Source organism: Podarcis pityusensis (assembly GCF_964106645.2).
Source record: "Podarcis pityusensis genome assembly, chromosome: 9".
In the NCBI taxonomy this organism is placed as follows: Eukaryota; Metazoa; Chordata; class Lepidosauria; order Squamata; family Lacertidae; genus Podarcis; species Podarcis pityusensis.
Window position 1 is genome coordinate 71,484,140 of NC_138034.1, and position 20,552 is coordinate 71,504,691.

Sequence of the window (20,552 nt, forward strand, 5' to 3'; positions counted from 1 at the left end):
AATTCAATGTGACCTACTTCCGAGTAGACACTGCTACCCATGTGCTGTTCATCAGTTACCAATCCTGTCCTATCTTCCCTCAGGTCAAGTCTGGGGCATGCAAAGTCTGCACAGAGGTGTTGGGTCTTGAGGAACATGGGTCAAACAAGATTAGTGCAGAAGTCCAGTCTAAGGGTTTGTCCACAGTTATGTTTTTCCCATGGCTGGAAAGCAGGGGTCTGAGCAGTTTTCCACTTGCCCCATGCTTTCTAGCCATGAGTCTGAGATGTTTTGCCTTTACCCTGCCACTTCCCCCATGAAAACCCATTTAATGCTAAATCAGAACAAACAGCAATTTGTGGAAAACCCAATTGCCATTTGTTCCGATTCACTGGGGGAAAGCAGTGGGATAATTGGAAGTGTGGAAGAGCACTAGGGTTATTCCAGAAGTCCCATCTAAATAGCGGTCAGCCTGGCAAAGGAGTGCTGAACAGGACCCTGGAGAGCTCCCTGTGATCCAGGTTAACCAAAACTCTCCAAGAGAGAGGTAAGGCCTCAACACCATCTTCCTTCTTGGGTTTTAATAACACCGCAAGGCCAAATGGAGAGGCCTCATTACTACATACTAGAGTGTAATACTTCTCAATTACAATCATTCATAAAGTCTTGGGAGAACTTCCACAAAATGGACAGCATTTAACCCCTGAAAGACAGCCCCTCAAAGGCACAAGCCATTCAGTTTGTGGAATATATGTTCCTTCTCATCTGTGTATCTCAAACCACACCACATTATCAACAAAGGCCCTCCTCTATCTGTCCAATCCATATTGAATGAATTACTCCAAAGAACACAGTGTCCCATTAAATCTCAAAAAGATCAACTGCTTTCATCCATCCCTGCTCATGAAAGGTCTGGAAGTCTCTCAGAAAAATACTTGGGCTATGTATTAGATCCAACTAAATCCCGGATCCTGAACTGAATTGGGCTGGTGCCTGTGGAACTGGGGTTATTGGTTTGTTTTGCTTTCGTTTCATTTTATAACGAATTTGTATTTTTATGTTGTGAACCGCCCTGTGATTTTTGGATGAAGGGTGGTATACAAATTTAATACATGATGGTGATGATTTGGCCAAATTAGGTTGAAGCAGCCCCTTTTCCCCCCTTTACCTAAGAGTGAGCCCTGTTGCACTCAATGATCTTACTCAGTGCTTTTTTCCTGCGGGTACTCAAGGGTACACAGTACCGGCACCCTTTTTCTAGAAGGAAAAAACTGGTTAAAAGTGCGGCACACACTGCAACAACTTCATGATGAGTACCGACACCCTTTTTTCTAGAAAAAAGCACTGATCATACTTCTGAGTAGACCTGCACAAGATTGCTCTGTTGCAAATGGGTGAGAAGATGACACTTTCTGCCCTTGCAATTGTTGAATAATTGGGAGGCAGGAAGCCTCGCAGAATTACAAACCATCTATTGTGTTTGCCTACTCTTTGGGGATACGTTTATATTGGGGGAGAGAAAGGGTTAATAGGTTGACCAATAAGAAAGCCCGGAGGCGGAGCCTACCTGATTTTAAGGCTCAGCCCAGAGGTTTTGATAGTAAGTTTGGTTGGTTCTTTGGGGTGGGGAAGATAGAGGAGTCAGAGTGAGTTAGAAACAGGGACAAGACTGAGAGGGAATAGAGTGACAGCATTTCAAATATATTTTAAAACTTGTTTGTGTTTGAAATAAGCTTTGATCTTCATTGTTAACTCTACCTGACTAAGACTCAGTACTTAACTGGGGAGCCCTGGGTTTTCCCCACAAAATTAGTGGCAGCGGAAGAATAAAGTAGTGGTGTACAGGTCAATAGTCTGTGAAACGATCGGGGGCTCTGTACAAATGCCACACTATCAAACAATTTGCAAACCATCCAACAATTTCTCAGTGGCTCCCTCCTCCCACCCACCCTCCTGCTTCATACCTGCATCAGGATGAGCCTTTTTGACAGCTCAGGTGCTTGCCTGAAATTCAGCTCTTTGCTTGGCAGACTCCTGTAAAAGTCCCCAGCTAATCCCATTTCCCCTTCTGCCCTGATGCAGAAGTACCACATAGGAGGGCATGTTTTGGGGGTGGGATGAAGAGTAAATGGTCCCACAGCTCATTGACAGATACTATAAAAACATGGAAGTTTCCCCTGGAGACTTTAGAAAGGAAGACACCGTCTGATGAGAAAATAAATGAAAAGACGATTGTACAGCAGGTGCATTTTTTAAAAAAAAGCAGGAAACCCTGTTTCTGTAGCCATGTCCAGATTTTGTCTCTGTCCATAATAATGAAATAAGTTTGCAAATACAATTTTTTAAAAGGCTCTGCGGGCTTCTTCTTTTTTATGCTTTTGTGAAGTACTGTCGGAGGTCATTACTGCTTTCCACTAGGAGCCTGTTCATGTATAGCAGGTGTGGGGGATTTCAGGCCTAGGGGATTAAGGCGGACCTCCATGCCTCTCTGTCTGGCCCTCTGAACTCTTCCCAGGCCAGCCCCTCCACTGCCCTCGCATTGCATCCTGAGTGCTTTTGCCTGGCTGAAACGTGTCCTTGAGGTCATGCCCTTCGCTTCTTAGGATGGAGGGTGGTTAGAGGTGTGTGACAGTAGAAACTCACCCACTGTACAAAGCCAACATTTGTACCTGTTGCTCTTCCCATGTTTGCTTCTGGCCCTGTGTACCACAGACAGGTGGACTTTGAAAAGCTGCCCAGAAGAGAATATGAACCTTCCCCGCCCTTTATGGGGGACAGACAGAGAAACAGAAGTGCTGGCGAGTTTTGTTTTTTAAAATCCCCACTCCCAGAGCTGAGGTTTTCTGTGGATGTTCAGAAGACCCAAATGCCTTTTTTCTTGGTGTGGGGGAACACCTAAGGATAATGTGTTTGAGTGTGTGCAACGTATTTTCCCTTTTCAAGAAAGACATTTAACTGTTCCTGTTATGCCTATCAGCGTGGTTGCTCAAGACCGAACAGGCAAGATCCCCACTGGTCTTTTCAAAGGCTTTATTATTGGTGCAAAAACATTTACAGTGCAGAACATCTCAATTCCATGTCTTGCTCAGTCACTAGCAGAATCTGGGAGTGGGTGGTCCTTAAACTTTCCCCAGCAGCGTAGTCTCTTGACCCCCATCCGAGGCCTCCCCTCTCTGCGTGTAAACCGACTGCACAGAGAGGGCGTGGCTAAAGGGGGACCTGCCTCCCCCCCACTTTGCTCATGCACGGTGTCTTGGCTCTCTCTTGCATCCTCCAAGCCCTGCATCCCTTCCCCACTAGAGGTGGGGCTTCCCTCCTCCGCGGATGAAGTGCTGCTTCTCACAATCTTTGGAGGCTCCCTGTAACCCAGCTGCCCTTCCACCTCTCGCCTCTGAGCTGATGGCAGTTCCCTGACAGCTCCAGAAAGTGCAGGGCCTCTGAGAATGGATTCTGCTTTTCAAAACCCCTAGCCAGCATGACCAATGGTCAGAGATGATGGGAATTGTAGTCCAGAAACATCTGGCGAGCTCCACTTTGCCTACCTCCCCCCTGTTCTAACCACTACACCCCAGCACAGGCAAGCCAACCGTATTCCTGCCTCCTGATGGCTGGGTTTCCTTACCCATGCAAGCAGCTACATAGAAATTAATATATGCCACTCACGTTGGCAGGATCCATTCCTTTGGCTTCCATGATCATTTGTTTTAATCCCGCATGGCGCTGTCTAGACGCCCTTGGCATAGGCCTGATTCCTTCCAGCATGTGTTTGGTTTGGGTCATGCCAGTTAAAATAAAAGCGGTTACCTTATTATCCAAACAACTCTTAATTGTTAAAGTGCAGCGGTGATAGCAAGCCTGAAAAATATTGACTTGAATTCTTTTCCCTGTTTTTAAAAGGATTAAAAGGCTCAGATGAACTTGACCGCTCATCCATTTTAAGAATAAGAGACTTAGCACCAAGCTTAAACCTTATTTTCAAACCCTCCAGGTGGCTTTAGACAAACCCCCAAACCAGGGCATCTATTCTCCAACTCAGGACCCTGAAAACTGGCAGCTTTCCCCCATTGGCTAGGGGCTTTGTGGCCCGGTCAAAAAAACAAAAGCTGTGCTTCTAGATCTGACCAATCCCGAGGCTTTATACTGCAAACCAATCACAGGGGCTCAAGGAGGCCACCCCTCTTTTCTGCAGCAACTTCCATTAAACAAATGTCCCCCAACTGTGTAAATAAGAGCAGCGGCGGTGGCAGGGATGTGTTTCCTTTCCAAAACGCTGCCAAATATTCAAATGTCATTGGCTGGCTCTGCGCCGAAACACCTGAGGGGAAAAGGTTTAACATGGCAAGCCCGGAATTTTGCATTATTGGTGCTAAGCTTTATGAGATGATGGACCTTCGGGCTGTGTAGCAACAGAGGCTGCTCTCCTTCAATTCCTCCCCAGCTGCAACAAATGTCACAGCCTTAAAAAAAAACTCCCAATGAGGCTCGTTGTCACTGCAGGCTGCTGTTAAGTTCACGGCCAAACTAAATTTTAGAGACTCTGCAAGTCCTGGCAGACTTCTTTTCCATTGCATCTTTATCTATTGACTCCCACCCCACCCCCCAGGGCTTATGAGCTCATTAGTGGCTGTAAAATTTAACGGTTACCTATATTTGTTTCAGCGGAGTTCTAATGTAGTATACTGCCTTGGTGTTTTATGCTTTAGGGTAGATAAAAAGAAAGCACTGCTTCAATCAGTGCATAGTCAAGTTATGAATCTTGCTTCCACAGGAGACCATGATAGCCACCAACGTGGAGGCTTTTAGAAGAGGATTAGATAAATTCATGGAAGAGAGGGCCATCATTGGCTACTAGCCACAATGGCTCTGCTCTGCTCCACAGCTGGGGGAAGAAATGCTTCTGAATACCAGTTGCTGGAAACCACAGTAGGAAAGAGGCCTCTGGTGCTCATGTTCTGCTCCTTGGATTCCTGTGGGTATCTGGTTGGCCACTGTGAGAACAGGATGCTAGATATGTTCATATATAAAATAAATATGTGCTCTGAGAGAGCATCTGCGAGAACAGGATGCTAGATTAGATGATCCAGCTGGTTATTCTATGATGGTATAGACATATGCTCATGAATAAAATAAATACAGTGGTGCCTCGCAAGACGAAATTAATCCGTTCCGCGAGTCTCTTCGTATTGCGGTTTTTTCGTCTTGCGAAGCACGGCTATTAGCGGCTTAGCGGCTATTAACGGCTTAGCGGCTTAGCGGCTTTAAGAAAAAGGAAACAAACTCGCAAGAACTCGCAAGACGTTTCATCTTGCGAAGCAAGCCCATAGGGAAATTCGTCTTGCAGAACGACTCAAAAAACGCAAAACCCTTTCGTCTAGCGAATTTTTCGTCTTGCGAGGCATTCGTCTTGCGGGGCACCACTGTACAGTGGTACCTCGGGTTACAGACGCTTCTGGTTACAGACTCCGCTAACGCAGAAATAGTACCTCAGGTAAAGAACTTTTCTTCAGGATGAGAACATAAATCATGTGGTGTCAGCGGGAGGCCCCATTAGCTAAAGTGGTACCTCAGGTTAAGAACAGTTTCAGGATAAGAACGGACCTCCAGAATGAATTAAGTTCTTAACCCGAGGTACCACTGTATGTGCTCTGAGAGAAAATCACAGAGCCCCATTGGATCAAACCAAAGACCTATCTAGTCCAGATTTCTGTTTCTGCAATGGCCAGTCAGGTGCCTCTGGGAAGTCCACAAGCAGCTCATGAGCACCACAGCCTTTTTGTTGGGAAAAAGCACCAAGGCAAAAGCCAGCTCCAGATGGCTGGAATGCAAAACAGGTTTGCAGATGTACTGTTGGGGAAAAGGTGGAGCCTATTCTCTGTACTGAGCACCGGATGTTAGCTCAGAGTGTCATATGACCTGTACTGGAAGTACAGGGGAGGAGTTGTGACTCTTCTGATGGAGACTGAAGGGTGCAGACGCATTTCTATGTACTGTTGAGTGACAGGAATAAAACATGTAGAAAGGACTCCTGTCTGTCTCATTTCTCCTCCCTGGGAGAATGCAGGGAGGGAGAGAGACGCCGAGAAGCAGAGGGTGTGTTCTTCTCACGACTAATGAGAAGAATCACCGGGTTTGTTTACCTAGCCTGCCGGGGTCGCAGACGGACGGTAAACAAGGTATCTCGCTCAATTGCCTCGGGGGAGGCCAGGTACCTCTGCCTGTGAGCTGAAGATACTGACATATGGCAGCCTTCGGATGGTTGCGATTCATCGGACATCTGCATGAGAGGCTGGTGGATTGTCCTCCTCTGCTCCAAGGAGGGAGAAAAGCGTCTGAGAAAAGCCAGAGGCTCAACAGACAGCTGGTGGAAAGAAGAGGTGTTTTCCAGAGCAACAAAGTTCAAGGTATGCTGCATTTCGGGCTAAAAGTGTGAACGCAGTTCGATTAATTCACTGGTTCACGGGGAGCTGCGTTTTGGAAAAATACAGCTCCGGGAGAAGAGGCCTGCATTCCACAAATTCTTGTGGTTAAGATAAGATGTCCTATTGAAATGCATTGTTGCTAAGTAACGGAAAGTTGGAAAGTTACTGGCAAAGGGGCTGGACTGTGAGTGTAAGCCTGGGAAAGCGAAACAAAACCAGAGAGTGTTTTGGCTACAAGTTCACGTGCCCTTGGAAGGGACTTTTCATAGCAGCCAGAGTTTAGCTGCCAGGTGCAAAAGACCGTAAACAACTTGCAGTTTGCTGCGTGAGAAAAGAAAAAAACAACTGTTGGATTTTACAGTTTGTTTGACAGTGTGAGCTGGAGGCTTGGCTTCAAGATGGATGCCAAGAAAGGGGGAGGTTTGCCTTACCCACCTCCCTTAACCAATGACAATTATTCATCTTGGTCTGTAAAGATGAAGGCCCTGCTGCAGAATCAGAGGCTTTTTGATGTAATTGAAAACCCCATCCCTGCAGCACCAACCAGAGGTTGGGAGTCACAGAATGTAAGGGCCAGGACTGCTATAATTCTGTGTGTCTCAGATGATCAGTTGGTGCATGTTCAGCATTTAGAAAATGCGAAAGAGGTTTGGGACACGCTGCGTACAACGCATCAGAGAGATGCTGGTTCTTCAGCGTTGCTGTATTTTGAGAAATTGACCAATCTGAGACTTGCGCCTGATGGAGATGTTCAAGCGCACCTGACAGAAATGAAGTTTCTGCGTCAACAGATGCTGGAACGCAATTTCCGTCTTCAGGAGGAAGTGTTTTGCTTCATGATGATAAACAGCCTTAGCCGCACCTACAAGGTTGTTGCCAGTCAGCTTGGTTCCCTACCGGCCGCGCAGCTGACCGCGGAGAGAGTTTGTGCTGTGGTCCTGAATGAACACGACAGACTTGCTGCACTGGAAGAAAAAAACAGGGGGAGGGAAGAACAGAGTTCTAATTCCCCCACTGCTGATGCTACTAGGGAGCATGGTGTAGCATTGAGTGCTGTCCGATGCTACAATTGTGGACAGACTGGGCATCTACAGCGAAACTGTAAGAAGCCGCGCCAGTCAAGAGGAGCAAAGAGCAGCTCTACGAAGCCTGAGGCGTCAGGCAAAAGCCGTACCAAGTGCCAGGTGAAACCTGCAAAGGCTATGATGGCGAAAGGAACCACGCCAGATGTTGGGAACGCATTCATAATCGACACTGGATGCACAAAACATTTATGCCCGCACAGAGGACTGTTTTCGATGTTGAAGAAGCAAAGCTTCACTGTGAAACAGGCCAACGGTCAAGAGCTGGAAGCAACCGGAATTGGGACTGTGTATCTTGAGAGTCTGAACTTGACCATAAGTGATGTTTACCTGGTTCCAGAACTGAGATTTAATCTGCTGAGTGTGTCGCAGATTGCAAAGAAAGGACTGAAATTGTCCTATGATGCTAAAAGCTGCAAGATCTACAAAGATGGAGAACTGTTTCTTACTGCCAAAGAGAAAGATGGACTGTATTTGTTAACTTTTGATCAAAGTGATTACATGAAATGTAATTCTTCTGTTTCTAACGAAATCTCTCTTGCAGGTGTGACCAGTGTGAGCACCAGAAAGCTCACCAAGAAGGTCGACAGAGCATTTCAGCGGGTGTATGCTGATGTGATTGGTCCTCTAGAACCATCTAGAGGCAGTGCAAAATATTACCTTTTGCGTGTGGATTGTTTCACTAATTATTCTTGGGTTTATATGATGGAGAAACCGCAAGAAACTTTAGAAAAGTTTCAGGAGTTTTGTGACAAGGTTAAAAATATGCATGATGCTAACATTGATTGTCTTTTCACAGATCACAAGCAAGTTTTTCTGTTACAGAAGTTTCAGAAGTTCCTGGATGGAAAAGTGGCTGTTTCGACCGAAGCGTGGAACAGGGGGGTCTGTGTAAGAGTGAACAAAGAATTGCAAAAGGGGATGAATGCGCAATTGCTGAGTTCACATTTGCCACATGAATATTGGGCCGAATCGCTAGCATCCTATCTTCATGTGTGGTTGAGAAAGGTCTCAACAGAGTTGGGATGTTCTCCTTTTGAGAAGCTGTTCAATAGAAAACCTTCTGTTGCCTATTTTAAGGTTTTCGGGTCTCATGTGAGAACAGAAGCTCCAGGTGGAGTAAAGAATGCCAGAGGCATTTTTGTGGGTTATGAAAAGGGTCTCTACAGAGTAATTTTGTCTGAATCTGGTCAGGTGATTCTCACAAAGTTCCTAGAGAGTGCTCCAAAGCAAGAGCGGATAGTACAGACATTTCCCACAGGAAACGATTCAGATGATGATGATGATTTTTCTGATGTCACAGATTACAGTGGTACTGACGATGACAGTGATAGCTCAGAGAGTTCAGTTGTAACAGTCATTGAGAGAAAATCTCACACAATGGATAGACCTTCACAGATGAAGGAAGAACCACTGATTGCTACTGGTTCTCAACAGAGTCCAAAGGATGAACCAGTGAGCACAGAGGATCAGAACCTCATACGCAGGTCTGAGAGAGTTACAAAGGGTGTACCACCAAAGAGGAACTCAAAAGAGTTTGCTAACTTAGCTGTTGCATGTGTTGCTATTGTTAACAACTCAAAGCAGGTTGAAGCAGTGTCTAAGTCAGAGACAAAGACACAACAGAGGGTAGCTAGCCAAGGTAATGCAGAAGCACTCATTCCTTGGAAGCCAGACAACCAGAGAGGTGCACTGGTGAAACCAGTGGCGGGGAGTTCCAAGGGTGGAACTGAAACAACAGGGGACTGTTTTATGGATAACAACTGTTTGTTCTCTTCTCTGGATAATGTTTTGCCAATTGATGCTTTTGGGGGAGGATGTTGGGAAAAAGCACCAAGGCAAAAGCCAGCTCCAGATGGCTGAAATGCAAAACAGGTTTGCAGATGTACTGTTGGGGAAAAGGTGGAGCCTATTCTCTGTACTGAGCACCGGATGTTAGCTCAGAGTGTCATATGACCTGTACTGGAAGTACAGGGGAGGAGTTGTGACTCTTCTGATGGAGACTGAAGGGTGCAGACGCATTTCTATGTACTGTTGAGTGACAGGAATAAAACATGTAGAAAGGACTCCTGTCTGTCTCATTTCTCCTCCCTGGGAGAATGCAGGGAGGGAGAGAGACGCCGAGAAGCAGAGGGTGTGTTCTTCTCACGACTAATGAGAAGAATCGCCGGGTTTGTTTACCTAGCCTGCCGGGGTCGCAGACGGACGGTAAACAAGGTATCTCGCTCAATTGCCTCGGGGGAGGCCAGGTACCTCTGCCTGTGAGCTGAAGATACTGACACTTTTCCCACTATCATTCCCCAGAAACTGCTAATTCAGAGGTACATAGCCTGGAGGTGGCATACAGCCATCATTATTTGTAACCAATGGAAGCCTTATCCACCAGTTACTGAAGAGATCTGTCTGTTAAGCTCCAGGCTGACAGCCCCCTTCCAGGAGAGAGAACAACCATCATGTCTTGCTTCATGGCTGAATAGTTAAGAACATAAGAAGAGACTGCTGGATCAGGCCAGTGGTCCATCTAGTCCAGCATCAACCTGTTCTCACAGTGGTGGACCAGATGCCTGTGGAGAAACCCACAAGCAGGATTCGACCACACGTGCATTCTCCCCTCCTGCGGTTTCAAGACACCAGCATTCAGAATCACTGTGGCATTCATCTGAAGCCTCCAAGTTGGCGGGCATCACACTCCTGTGGAAGAGAGTTCCAGGGATTCTGAAGTTAGTCAGATTCCATAATTTAAATTGGGGGTGTGAAACCATTTCCAGGCTGAGGGCCCAATGTAACCCAGAAGCCTACCATCCAAAGACTTCAGCCCACCTCTAGCCTTTGTCATAGCAAGTTGCTCACACTGTGGGATCCTCTGCAAGACAGGAATAGGCCATCACCCATGACAATCACTGGGGGATCCTAGTTGAGGATGCTCCTAGCTTAGGATGGGAGATGATTGCCATTGTGGGAATAAAACATGGGACCCTGTCTCCCAAGAGCCAGAGGGAGGGCAGAATAAAAAGGTAACCAAACAATAAAATCTGAGAGAGAAGGATCATTAAAAAGAAAGCATAGAAATCTCTTTTTTTAAAAAAAAAGTCATATCCTGATTAAGATGGGTAGGCTTCCAGGGGACAGATGCAAGAACTTCTGGAGCCAGATCATCAAGGGACCATGATGCCTACTTTGGAGGAGAATGGCTTGGAGTTGGCTGCTGCTAGAACAAGGTACAGTGGTACCTTGGGTTAAGAACTTAATTCATTCTGGAGGTCCATTCTTAACCTGAAACTGTTTTTAACCTGAGGTACCACTTTAGCTGAAGGAGCGTCTCCACCCCCATTGTTCTACCCGGACACTGAGGTCCAGCGCTGAGGGCCTTCCGGCAGTTCCCTCCCTGCAAGAAGCCAAGTTACAGGGAACCAGGCAGAGGGCCTTCTCAGTAGTGGCGCCCACCCTGTGTAACACCCTCCCACCAGATGTCAAAAAGAACAACTACCTGACTTTTAGATGACATCTGAAGGCAGTTTAGGGAAGTTTTTAATGTTTGATGCATTACTGTATTTTAATATTGTGTTGGAAGCTGCCCAGAGTGGCTGCAGAAACCCAGCCAGATGGGCGGGCTATAAATATATTATTATTATTATTATTATTATTATTATTATTATTATTATTGCTAATGGGGCCTCCCGCTGCCGCGCGATTTCTGTTCTCATCCTGAAACAAAGTTCTTAACCCAAGGTACTACTTCCAGGTTAGCGGAGTCTGTAACCTGAAGCGTCTGTAACCCGAGGTACCACTGTATTGGTTTAAGATGGGCTGTTCTTATGCACTTAGTATTGTTGTGTTGATGTGAGCTTCTTGCAAGAGCTTTTGCCCGTATGGCTGAGCTCTTTTCTTCCTTTCCCTCCATCCTGCCAATGCTGTATGTTGTTACCTGTCTTCTCGCCAATGCTTTCCATGACTCATTTGGAGAGTAAGGCTTTGTCAGGTTGACTCATTAGCTCTCAGGAACCTTATCGGTTGGAGATTAAAAAGATTGATTCAAATAACGGGTATGGTGGGGGGGGACGACTCGCTAATGACTTCACACGTCAACTCGGGTAACGGATAGTAAACAACACAGGCAAGCGATCCCAGCCGCACACTTGGGTACAGAACGTCTGCCAAAGCGCAGGTTTCTCCATCGATGCATTTTGGCTGGCAGAGTCCTGCCTCTCTTCTCTCTTGAATGGCGTATCGATCAATCAGATAACTTTGGAAAAAGCTTAAACATAAGAAGAACTTGCTGGATGGCAACTGGCATTCGGAAGCATTGTTTCCTCTAACTGGAGGCAGAGCACAGACGTCCTGGCTAGTAGCCATCCATAGCCTTCTCCTCCTCCATGAATTTGTCTATTCCTCTTTTAAAGCCACCCAAGTTGGTGGCCATCACAGCCACCTGTTGGAATGAGTTCATGGAGCACACGGAGGATTCTTTTTTTTTACTATTACATTTTCTATTTTACAATTTAAAATACTCCTTTTACATCCTTAAGGGATTAAGGCAAGGACTTCCCTTCTTCTCTTTCCATGGTTCATTTTGCAAATCATCAATCCCTGCATATTTTACAAAAACTATACCTTTCAGTATTCCATTATTGCATCCATCAAAACCTATTTACACTGTTGAATTTATCTTAACGCTCCCGGCGTTTTCAGCTGTACACAGTTATTTCCCATATATTCAATAAACATTTTCCAATCTTCTCTAAACGTATGTTCTTCTTGTTCTCTTATTCTATTTTTTTAAAATATATATATACAAATTATTAATTTTATAATGACAAAAAAAAACCCACAAACAAAAATTCAAATCATAAATCTTAACTCAATTGACTTCCCTCCACTCCCCCTCTTGGTTTCACTCTATGCTTATTCATGCTCATCCATAAAACCTTATAATCTTAACAATCCCGTTTTAAAACCTTATTCATCTTAATACAAGTGACTTTTACAAGTTCTGCTAATGTAGAAGTCTATACACAACACTTGAAAAATAGGCATTAAACATTTCCATTTGAAAAAACACACACACACGCTCACGCATGGATTTTAGCCTGAGCAAGGCTCTGGGGGGAACAGCACATTCTTTTCCAAAGCAGAGCTAGAGAGACCACGGTTTCCAGTCTGACAGGTCCTTTGACATAGAGACTCTTTCTAACTTTGCACACTGTCGGTTGACTATGTCTTTGCCGCCACGAAACCAACCCCTGAGCACCTGGCCTGCAGATGTAAACATGCCACCACCCTCGGCTTAAAATAATGAACAGAGTCTGCTGCCTTTGATCCTGCTGATTTTCGAAGCAAGCAGTTGGACAGGCATGCAGGCCCAATGACGCCTCTGAAACGGGACTGGGGCAATGAAGCTGCTGGGGAGATGACTCCACTGGCACGGGGGGCAGAGGTGGGCAGGCCTTGTTGATGCTGCCTCTCGCACCTGCAGGCACGTCTGGCTCTCATCGGAGCAAGCTGCCCGTCGGTGGGGCTGCCAGGCGCGCCGGAGGAGTGGGCAGAATCTGAGCCCTGCCGGTGATTTTGAGTCAAACTGCCAGCAGCTGTGGGAGGCTGATTGCCAGCTGATACATTTGATTGCTCAGAAGGGGAAGAAAGCCACGGTTTGAAAAGAGACTGTAGCAGTGGACGAGCCCTTTGCTCCGCCATTCTGCCACTGTTTACCATCATGCGGCGCTGTCCATTATTTCCCTTCAGGTGGCTAATCGCTCTGATCAAGAAGCCGAGAGATTCTCTCTTCCCGATTTGTCAATTCCACTCTGCTGGAAGCGATGTGCGAGGCTTTTTAAACATTGTCTTGGCTCACAGGTTCTGTGCAGCTTCCCTTATCAGAGGGCCTCCAGCGGAGCGACCTCTTCATCTGGGTAGGAGCATCAGAAGAGCTCTAATGGTCCCTGGTCTAGGAAGGGCTATGGCTCAATGGCAGAGCAGAAGGTTCCAGGTTCAATCCCTGAGAGCCTCTCCAGGTAGGACTGGGAAGATTCCCAGCCTGAAAAGCTGGAGAGATGCTGCCAGTCAGGGTGGACAAGACTGAACTAGATGGGCCGATAGGCAGCTTTCTACTCCCCATAGCGGCCAGCCCAAAGCTTAGAGAAAGCTCACCAGCAGGAAAGCCACTTGTGAGTCAAGGACCCACCACCCACTTGGGGATAAATAAGACACAAGGACACATGTATTTTAGGTTAATGGGCTAAATGAGGCCACAACTTTATTGGTTACAGCATATGAGTGGTATTGGCTTAGGCACTGGATCAGATGATTTATACATGACTCAACCCCGTCCAGCGGGAAGTCATTTTAAAGGTTAATGACCAGTGAGAGGAGCCTGTTAATGCAAATACAACTTAAAAGCTTCCCCCTGACATCACCAGGTGTCGTGCCATGGCCCTAGCCACCAGCAGGGCATCAGACAGGATCCACAACCGCGAGATCCCTTTAACGGAATACCCAAAATATGAGGGGTAGGTGATGGCCATGACCTGCCCTCCAACACAGCACACATATTCCAATGCCTAACCGCCTATACCCAAAAGGATGTGATGGTTTGCTACGAGGTAGGCAAAAAACCAAGGTCCGTATAGTTAAAGGTATGGTTTTCCCTGTAGTGATGTATGGAAGTGAAAGCTGGACCATAAAGAAGGCTGATCGCCGAAGAATGGATGCTTTTGAATTATGGTGCTGGAGGAGACTCTTGAGAGTCCCATGGACTGCAAGAAGATTAAACCTATCCATTCTGAAGGAAATCAGCCCTGAGTGCTCACTGGAAGGACAGATCCTGAAGCTGAGGCTCCAAGACTTTGGCCACCTCATGAGAAGAGAAGACTCCCTGGAAAAGACCCTGATGTTGGGAAAGATGGAGGGCACAAGGAGAAGGGACGACAGAGGACGAGATGGTTGGACAGTGTTCTCGAAGCTACGAACATGAGTTTGACCAAACTGCGGGAGGCAGTGGAAGACAGGAGTGCCTGGCGTGCTCTGGTCCATGGGGTCACGAAGAGTCGGACACTACTAAATGACTAAACAACAACAGGCGAAAAACCAAGAGGCAGGAGCCAATTAGCCAAATGGATAAAAATTCCTACCAGGCTCCTTGGACAACCAAGGCAACCAACCAAGGTCCATAGCAATGTCAACCATAACGATATGACCTAAAGGGAGGGTTGGGTGAGTGCCCTGACGAAAATCCAGAGCAAAGTGATGGCACAGCGCTGCCACGGCCGCTTAGGTGCGGTTAAACCCCGCCCCCGAGCCAGGCTGATTGGCTGGCGGTGGGGGCGCAGTGTGGCAGCCGGAATGGCTGGTGTAGGGGGCCGGGAACGCCCCCCTGCCAATGCGGGAACTGGCTCCCACTCACAACGCCTCCCCTCTGGGAGGAGGAGAGGTCTTGATAGAACGAGAAGGAGAGTCTCCACCCTCATCATTCAGTCCAGACGCTGAGGTCCAGCTCCGAGGGCCTTCTGGCAGTTCCCTCATTGTGAGAAGTGAAGCTACAGGGAACCAGGCAGAGGGCCTTCTCAGTAGTGGCACCCGTCCTGTGGAACACCCTCCCATCAGATGTCAAGGAAATAAACAACTATCAGACTTTTACAAGACAGTTTTAGGGAAATTTTTAATGTTTGATGTTTTACTGTGCTTAATGTTTTTAGCTTGTTGGAAGCCACCCAGAGTGACTGGGGCAACCCATTCAGATGGGTGGCATATAAATATATTATTATCATAGAACTATAGAGTTGGAAGGAACCTGGGAGTCATCTATTCCTACCCCCTATTGGTGGGGTGGAGGATGTGCGTGTTGAAACTAGTCTACTGTACAAAGGTGAAACTTACACTCATTGAAGGATCAACATCGGAAATGCCTTATTTGGACTATTTATTATTTAAGAAATGCAGTAATTATATTAAATCATCACTCCCCAAACTTCAGAGCATGGGAAGTCACACAAGAGATATATAATTTGGCATTGAATAATTGGCTTTTTTGATTGTATGATAATTTGGAATGTTTTATTGTGGTTTTTATTGGATTGTTAAAATGGAAATTTATTTTTAAAAAATATAGAAAAAGAAAAAGAAATTTACACTCATTGTTCCACCCACTTTTTCTTCTGGTCCTGCCCACTACTGACCCCTGGCCTCTAGAGGGTTGCGCAGAAGGAAATGTGGCCCTCGGGCAGAATAAGTTCCCCCAACCCTCCTGTAACCCTTTCCTCCCCACTGTTACCCTGACAAAAATACCCTCCCACAAACTGCCCTTAGCCCAAATAATGTGTTGGGACTAATAGCAGCTGGCAGGGAAGGGTTAAGCCTCCCTCCTCACTCGCTGCAATCCCAATGAGAACCATCTTCTCCCTGTAGCTGTTTGATTTTTATTTTGTTGCATGCATTTCAATTGCTTTCCCATCATTCAGGCCATGCGCAGTTTGGCCTTTCAAAATGCTAAGCTGGGTCTCCGCTGGCACATGAGTTGGGGAACTACTCTGCCCCAACCACACCATCTCCATGGCAAAGCTCCTTCTTTCAATCCCTGACACCCCCACATAGGGCTGGGAACGCGCCTTGTCTGTCTGAAACTCTGGAAAGCTGCTGCCAGCCTGTGTTGACAGTACTGAGCTACATGGACCCAACAGTCTCACTCAGCGGACGGCAACTGCCAATGTTCCATGGCTGCTTCATAGGCTCAGAAGGTGAAGACAGCAATTTGCAATCCAGTTAAAGCAGAAAACCTCAGATTTAAGCTGTTCTAATCCATTCCGCGGTGTTGGGAGAAGTAAATTCCTGAGCTGACTTCGTGTTTGATGACAAAGTACAAATTGCCTAAAAAACAATCACTCCTGTCGACATCCCACAGTTCTGTGTTCCATTCCTTACATGAAGCATATGGAGACTTCAGATGGTGGCCATTTGATCAAATGCATATGAGATGCAAATACAAACATAAAGCAATGGGCTGGAAAAGGGAAGGAGCAGACCCAGCCTAAAATTAAACCAAGCAATCACTCACTATACATTCGCACTTCCATCTCAAGAGCAAAACAGGATGGAATGCCCCAGAAATACTTTTAATGAAGGTAAACTAGAACATGTTTTTTAAACAAAGAAGAAGAAAAATCCTGCATATGAATTTGTGCAAAAGATTATTTCAAGACAAGTCTTTTGAGGTGTCTAAAAATATAACTGCAAATTTACATAGGCAGGTGGTTTATAGCAAGTCTGACACCTGATCCATCTTTATGCCAAGTCAGACCTTGAGCCATCTTTAACCCAGGTTAGACCCCCTGCTCCATCTTGATGCTAAGTCAGACTAGTTATGCAACCCCCAAGCTGAGACTTTTTTGGGTGAGCTAGCGTGGCACCTGGAGGCTGAGAGGGAGGGTGTGTCAGAAGGAAAATGAAATGATATTGATTCATATTTTTTAGTAACTTTGTATTAATGCAACTTTTTTATATGTAACTGTGTAATTTTTTTAATACAGTGGTACTATCAGGGACGAACCAGAGGTCTCAAGTTCCCCAGAGGGAGGGAGAGGCCTGGGAGTGGAAGAAGTGGACGAGGTGACCGAGGGGGAGGGAGGCAATGAGGAGAGAGCGGTTGGAATAAGCCCAGTGTGATGGCCTGGGACTCGGGGTCAGACTCGGAGCCAGAGGAGTCTCAGTCCACACCAGATCCTTTGCCTCAGGCAGCAGCTGAACCTAGTCTGGGGACTAAGTCTGAAGGGCCCCAGTCTGCACAGGTTCCCCTGCAACAAGCCCCAGCTGAGCCGAGTCAGGGGCCTGAGCCTGCCCTGGCTCCAGATACGGGGATGACCTCGTTGCCTCCAGCTGGGCCATCACTTACAGCTGCTCCACTACCGGTTGGGTCAGGGGAGGCTGAGGCGGCCTCTGGGTCTAGTAACCCACCGACGTCTCCCAAGCTGCAGAGACTAAGGTCTGAGCAAAGGAGAGACCTGAGTACTCACAGGTGGAGTGCTCGCCTTCGGGCAAGATAGGGAGGTGAGTCACCGGGGAATCAGGACCGACCGCTACCCGACAGAGATAAAAGGCTGCCAGATCCCACCCCAGGTTGCGGGAGCAACGTTGCTGCTTGCCAGGACCTGCCTGTGATCCTGTGCCTGACCTTGCCTTGTGTCCTGCCTTGGCCCTGTCGGACTGACTCCTCGCGGAACCCTTGGATTCGGGACCAGACCTGGACCGTGTTACTCAGGTTACCCCCAGGCCCAGCACACCCAGAAAGGGCTGGGGAGATGGAAAGTTCACAGGGAACACAGAGGTTAAGCTCAGGCTCAAAATCAGGGGGGAAATTTACAACCGCCCTCGAGAGGCATGTGGTAAAGAGAAGGGTGGAACGACGGATGGGAGACTTCACCATTTTATGAGCTGTTGGAGGGGCAAACGCAGGCCTCAGCAGAGATCTGAACTGAGTGACTCTGATGGATGAACGATGTGCTAATGACCCATTGTAAATACAGACTATAAAATTTGCTCCCGTGGCATCCGTGGTGAAGAGAGACACCCACACCTCTGACAGGTACCTTGGCTGTTGAAAGTCTTGGCTCCCGAACAAATCAGCTCCCGAACACTGCAAACCCGAAAGTGAGTGTTCCGGTTTGCAAACGTTTTTTGGAAGCCAAACGTCTGACACAGCTTCTGTGGCTTCCGACTGAGTGCAGGAAGCTCCTGCAGCCAATTGGAAGCCACACCTTGGTTTTCAAACGGCTCCAGGAGTTGAACAGACTCCCAGAATGGATTAAGTTTGACAACCAAAGTACCATTGTATTTTGTTTAAGTTGTCTGTTGCTGCTTCTTTTGCGTACTCCGCTTCGAGATATTTTTAAATATATTTAGCGGTATAGAAATTTTTTTTTAAATTTTTTTTATTAAAAAGAATTTTTAATACACATATATTACAAATATACAAACATACATTTCATACAATCCTTAAAAGTGTTCAAACATACCTACACTCAATCCCACGAATAATTCATTTTCCCATCACCATCCACCACCCCTCACCCCACCTTTGTGTTTGACTTCCAATCTACTCAATTGCCATTTCTTTCCACTTCTATTACTTTCTTTTAATCATCAATAATCAATAATCAGGACCAATGATGTTAAGGAATGCAGGTAATGGGTTAATTCCATTAGAGAAGAAAGAGCTGATTCATTCTGACTCATTCCTGAGGTGCACCTGGCTGAATCTCATGACTTTCCTATCAGTGTTACGGAGCAGGTGAGGCGGGTAACTCTGTGTATAAAAGGGCTCAGATTACAGCATTGGTTGTGGGTTGCTGGAAGTGGGTCACTGGTCATTAGCAGGAAGGAGCTGATCATTGCAGAACTGCGGAGTTGCCTGAACACTTTGAGAAGAGCTCATCTTCGAAGAAGAATCCAAGAACTGCCAGCCTTCAGGACTCGGAGAATTCTAAGCTGCTGCAGGACTCTGTGCAAATTGACTTAAAACTTGTGTGTGGACTTTGTTCAGAAAGGACTTTGAAGTACAGAAATCCCTCTGGAACCTGCATAAAGTGTGTAAATATAGAGTTTGTGTTCTATGTGTGCTAAGTAAAGCAACTGTGCTTTAAAAAACTGTTTCGTGTTGGTGAGCTTAACAGCTTTACTGATTTACAGGGTGAAGATTAACACACTCCGCAACAAATTATCCATTTAATTACTGTGTTTGGAGGGGCCATCAGTCTACCTCTGCATAAAGCAATTTCCTACAGCAGGCGTAACCAATGTGGTGCCCTCCTGATGTTGTTGAACTCCTTCTCCTCAGCCCCAGCCAGCATGGCCATTAGTCAACAGCAAACACCTTCCTTCTTAGAAGGATTCAGTGGGCAGGGCAGGCCAAGAAGTTTCTTCACAGAGAAGCTGCCTGCAGTTCAGAGGCTCACCACACAGGGCAGCCATACCCAGACCCCCCATACATTATTCTTTTGTTTAAAAAAGGTTCAGCACTGGCTGCTGTTGGAAGAACCTCTGCTGTCCTTAGGAGCTCTCCGTGGTCCTGCAGAACAATTATCCACTTAACAAGCAAAAGGGAAGGTTCAATCCACAGCATTGCTGGGAAAGCCTCTCTATTGGAAGCCTCCCAGTCAGTAATGACAAGGGATGAGGAACCTATACAGATGCTGTTTGGGTCAGTACCGAATTTATGCACTATAGCTTAGGGCTCCAATTATGAATCTGTATGACTACAAATTGCTAAATTTCAAGTTATACATACTGGTTAAAAAAGAGAGAGAGACTTATAAAATATGAATGTTTTGGCTACTTTGTTTGTTTGTTTTTGTCTTGCCCGTGGATAAATATTGTTGGCATCTGTCTGTCTCGAGAGAGAATGGAGTGCACCTCCAGGGGTGAAATCAAACCTCTGGAGAATCACAGACAAGACCACTCTTGGCCTCACTTGATGGGGTCCAAATGAAAGCAGAAGAATATGTTTGGCACCAACTTGGCTGCAAGAGTTGCCTAAAGGAGGGGTACAAGATGCCACCCGACGATTTTAGGGACTTCCTCTCCATTTTAGTTTACTCCTCATCCTTTTCTTCTCCCGATGATGTCCTACAATGCAGTGGGTATGGATGAAAGTATGCAAATATAAAATTTTATTTTTATTTTCATTGTCCTTTCTGTTAGAATAATATAGTTTCTGTTAAAGCTTTAAAAAAAAAAAAAGGTAAGGGACCCCTGACAGTTAAGTCCAGTCACAGACGACTCTAAGGTTGTGGTACTCATCTCGCTTTACAGGCCGAGGGAGCTGGCGTTTGTCCGCAGACAGTTTTTCCTGGTCATGTGCCCAGCATGACTAAGCCGCTTCTGGCGAAACCAGAGCAGCGCACGGAAACACTGTTACCTTCCCTCCGGAGCGGTACCTATTTATCTACTTGCATTTTTGGTGTGCTTTCAAACTGCTAGGTTGGCAGGAGCTGGGACCGAGCAATGGGAGCTCACCCCGTCGCGGGGATTCAAACCGCCAACCTTCTGATCGGCAAGCCCAAGAGGCTCAGTGGTTTAGCCCACAGCTATT

The 20,552-nt window shown here is 46.5% G+C and overlaps 1 long non-coding RNA gene across 1 annotated transcript in view; it reads right to left on the reverse strand.

Annotated features, from left to right (window-relative positions):
* LOC308485467 overlaps positions 1 to 17,745 on the reverse strand; it is a 175,300-nt gene extending 157,555 nt beyond the window's left edge. The window contains exon 1 of the long non-coding RNA XR_013990537.1: positions 17,614 to 17,745. This is a non-coding gene — a long non-coding RNA (uncharacterized lncRNA). The remainder of the gene's footprint in view (positions 1 to 17,613) is intronic.
* Between the last annotated feature and the right edge of the window lie 2,807 nt (positions 17,746 to 20,552).